The following is a 5,021-nucleotide window of genomic DNA, read 5'->3' as shown; positions in this document are numbered from 1 at the left end:
TGCCACATCCCTAGATGTTGACCTCTTCCTCTCTGACAGCTCCATCCACACCCCTGTCCACATCAAACCCACCAACATTACCTACATTTTGATGGCTGTCATCCCTTCCATATTAAAAAATTCCTCCTATACAGCCTTGCCACCCAGGGACAGTGTATCTGCAGTTATTAGAACTCTCTTTTCCAGCATGGTAAAGGTCTCACCAAGGCCTACACAGCCAGGCACTATTCCCGTCCAATTCTGTAGATTTCCTGTGACTCCCCTCACACCCTCAATCCTCCCACCACCCCCACAAGCCAACTACAAAAGAGTGCCCCCTGCATCACCCAATACCACCCTGGAACAACTAAACCACATCTTTGTCAGGGCTTCGATTACCTATCATCATATCCTGGTGTGAGGAATGTTCTACCCAGGACCCTTCCCAACCTTCCCAAAATGGTGTTCCATCACCCACAAACCTTCGCAATACCTTAGTCCATCCCTACGCAATGACCAAACCGAAGCCCTTGTCATAGGGATCATTTCTCTGTGGAAGACCCAGGTGCAAAACCTGCCCAGTCCACCCAGCCATCATTTTCTGTTTCAGTCCTGTTACAGGCTATCTTATCTCATCAAAGGTTCAGCCACCTGTGAAAGCAGTCCTGTTGTACACCAGCTTTGCTGCAACCACTGCACAGCTTTTTATATTGGTATGACTAACAACCAGCTGTACACCACGATGAATGGCTGCTGCCAAACCGTAGCCAAGATCAAAGATGACCACCCTGTAGCACAACATATAGCTGAACATCATATGCTTGATTTCATTGGCTGTTTCACGAACCGGGCTATTTGGATCCTTCTCTCCCCCAATAGCTTTTCTGAACTGTGCTTTGTGTGCCACCCTCTGCCAATGTACTTGCCCATCCTTTCCCCTTCCCGGCTCCTCTCCTTTACCACCCCCCTCCCACCCCAGCCAATGCCCCCTTCCCCCACACTGTCCATGGCAGTCCCTACTGCCTGCACACCCTGCCACACAGCACTTATCTCTCCCCCCACGCATACCTTGCTTTCATACTCCATTTCCCACCCCCCTTCCCACCTCTCTCTAGATTGCTATTCATGTGACAGTCACAATCTGGTTGGAGCTACCAGTGGTAGTGGTCATGTGTGCATTCAGTGTTCTTGCTTGTGTGAAAGTGTGTGTGTGTGTGTGTGTGTGTGTGTGTGTGTGTGTGTTTTCCTTTGCTGAAAAAGGCTTTGGTGAAAGCTATAATGTGTAACAGTCTTTTCATTGTGCCTGTCTGCAGCTCCACGGGTCACCCTTGTGGTGAGCAGTAATCTATCCTTAAAAAAAAATTGTTTTTATTCCAACGTGGAGCTTCCATTGTTTGACACTGTTATCGTCCACCACCTGGGAACAAGCATCTTGGAAATGGCAAAGCTGGTCAGCTGTTGTGGGTTTCTATAGAAAATAGTTGAAGAACAGTACAACCACGAATAGGTGACAAGGTGTAGTACGTCCATGTCTTATCACCGAACATGGAGGTCAGAGGCTTGCCTGCTGTGAAGCAAGATATACAAGTTGCATATGTTACAATTAAGTACAATGGTTGTGCAGGCATCAGTGTTTAAGAGCACATCATTCAGCACACAGAGTTGAACATGGGGTTACACGGCATATGACTTCTACACGTTCCCAAACTGACACAACATTAGCACTCAGAATTGCAGTGGGCACAGGACCAATGAAATTGGGCTGTGCATCGATGGAAACATGTCACCTTGTTTGGTGAATCATGTTTCTTGTTATACCAAGCTTATGGTTGTGTCTGGATCTGGTATCATCTAGACGAACATTTACTTAAAAAACGCATCGTGCCAAGGACGCAGGCTAGTGCGGGTGGTATTGTGCTATGGAGGACATTCACCCGGGCTTCCTTGGGACCTGTGGCAGAAACTGAAGGCATGTGAACTATTTGAAAATTATGTGGACTACCTGCAACCCTTTACGTTTGGTATCTTTCCCAATGGAATTTTCCAGTAGGGTACTGTCCATGTCATTCGCCAGAAATGTATTATAGTAGTTTGGCAGCCTGACAGTGAACTCACGTTGCTGTCTTGACCACAAAATTCAGCTGATATGAACCCAATTGAACACATCTGGAATACTACCAGGTAACAGTTTTGCACCCACAAACCAGCGCCTCGTAATTTGTGGGAATTGCTTGACAGGTGCATAGACGTCTGGTGCCACACACCTCCAGAAACATACAAAGGCCTTGTACCTATGCCACACAGAATCATTGCTGTACCATGTTCCAAAGGTGGACCAACACACTATAAGCAGGTGGTCAAAATGGTTTGGTTCATCTGTGTAATATACAATAAGCCTCTTGATTCCCAGTCCCTGTGCCGAGGATCACATACTGTAGTACTTCTATCAAATAAACCATGCCACCTACTGATTTTTTCTGATGTTATACATAATTTGTAACATTCACAAGCTTACAAATGTGATGCTTTTACGTGTGTTATAATTATTAGTTTCATTCTACTGCAACAAATTTACTTCTAGGTATGATCCATCTGTGCCAATAATGAGCCAATGCATCAGTAAATGAAGTACAAGGTACCATAATAATAATAATAATAATAATAATAATAATAATAATCATCCAGTCAGCCAGCCACTCTTGTACCAGTAAATCTTCTTTCCTTCTTGTCCTATAGTTTATTTATTTATTATCTCTGAAGGCATGTTATTTGGTCCTATGCAATTCGAAACTTTGTGCTTTTGCCTACAAGCAGTAAAATGAACAGCATTCTAAACTTTCAATGACATTAGCACTTTCACCCGCGGTTGCAATACTTTCAATAGTTACATCGTTACTGAGAACCAAGTCATCCAAGTCAACTGTACTGGATACTCAACGGTAATATAAAATAACATCCTATACAGGAAAATTACTTCCTTCAAGTATTTCATTTCAGATTTTATCTCCCCGAGTCTGATGAATACTAATATAGCTGCTCTGTTCTAACTAAAATGGCTTTTCAGTATCAAAAGTAATCTCATTTGGTATAACTGTGATACCAGCCATGCAATAATTTACAAGAACATGCTTGCTAACATGTAACAGTAATTGGTAATTTCAGAGTTGCCACAAGTTTCCCCAAGAGAAATTCCCTGATATTTCCCCAAGAGAAATTCCCTGATATTTCCCTGATTTCCAGACGAGTATTAGCACTTTTCCCTGACAAGTGTCGCGATCTCAAGGGTAAGTTAAGATGTAAGTTGACAATCTGTCTTTGCAGCTATGGTACAATAGTGCAAACAAGGAAATATCTACAAAAAACTTGCAAGCAGATGGCGTTTCCTGATGTGACCAAAAATCTTAAGTACTAACATCAACATCTTTTGTGATGAACTATTTTTAGACGGAGGAAGACCGCTGATGTTATTTTATTTCAATAAAACGAAAGTCATTTGGTGACAAAAATACGTATTTCCTTGGATTTGCAAGCCGGATTTAAAATATCTTCACCGATTTCAGAAATAACCTCAGAAAAAAGTAGGCTCCCTCAAAGAAATGTATAAGGTAGGGAAGAATTATGTAAACCACTGTAGGTGACAGCCAATAAAATGTTGGTTCTACTATGTTCGTTATTGTCAGTTATTACCCACTGTGTTATAACTATTATTTTACAGGTATTGTGAGAGTTTTCTTTTGAGAAATGTATAAGAACTCAGCATAAAAACCACCACTGACTGACATCATTTTCTTCTTATCATAAATACTTTCTAATATATAAACTACTTTTGAAGTGCGCAAAATACACTAGAACAAATAAAACGTCTATAAACAGCCATGATGTACAACGCACTTGTGGTGAGACAGTCGCAATTTCTGAAATCCATCACCCATGGTCTCTGGCCTGCTGAGGAGCACCGCAGTCCTGGGTCCATGGAAAAATCATGAAAATCCGCTGCATTATGCCACACACAATCAGACCTAGCCTGCGGGCAGATGGTGAGACTACACCCGACGGGGAGGGCCTGCACATTGGTGGGAAACGAATGGCTTCAGTTCGGCAGGCCCAATCCATTACTGATACCCGCAGAAATGGCCTCAGGTTTTGGCCCGTCATGGAAATCCACTTGTGTGGCCAGATATTCACAAGCCACAGACAGCATGTTGATAAAATGAGACCACAGTGATCAATCTATGCAACAGGTAACTAGTTCAAATACTCTGAGAATCAATGATAATGAGGATAGGTAGAAACTTACTGTAAAGATGATTGCTGAGCCCCAGGCAGACATGTAGAAAAGACAATCACACTCACAACTAAATTTTCAGACATAGCTTTCGTCAAAAAATGTGAGCACACACACATTCACACCACCACTCAGACACAACTCATGCGCACATGACCACCGTCTCCGGCCACTGCATCTGCAGCCTCTAAGAATCTCCAAGCAAAACACTCCTCATGCCTCCCTGCCTCTCATCAGCAGCTGCTAGGCTAGCGACAAGAAGTGAAGGCAGCACTGACTGCAAGCTGAGGAGAGTGGTAAGAAGGGGAGAAGCAACAGGAATGAGGGAGTGGAGAAGTGGCACACATACTCATCTGCACCCAGCCAGTAACGATCCATGACAGCCAAAAATGAGATTTTTCCAGCTTTTTTTTTTTAAAAAAAAGTTTTCCTAATATTCCCCTGATTTCCCTGATGTGTTTGAAATTCCCTGATTTCCAGAACCTGTGACAACACTGAATATTTCAACAGTGAAACAAAATACATTTTACAGTTGCTATAGGAACTTTATGTTTTTTGTCACTATTTTCATGTAAGTCTAATAAAATTTTCTAAGTAAAAATACTGAAAATTGTAAGACACCTGTGAGATGCACATACAAAAGTCAGAGCCTGGCAGAACAAATTTCTAGAAATGGGAGGTTTACTTTGTTTTCAATTAAGCCCTTGTTTTACCCCAAGAAGTCTTTCACATGACATCAGAGAAATCAACAAACCCA

The sequence above is a fragment of the Schistocerca americana genome, chromosome 7, assembly GCF_021461395.2.
Source record: "Schistocerca americana isolate TAMUIC-IGC-003095 chromosome 7, iqSchAmer2.1, whole genome shotgun sequence".
NCBI classification, from domain to species: Eukaryota; Metazoa; Arthropoda; class Insecta; order Orthoptera; family Acrididae; genus Schistocerca; species Schistocerca americana.
This window is presented reverse-complemented; position numbering follows the sequence as displayed.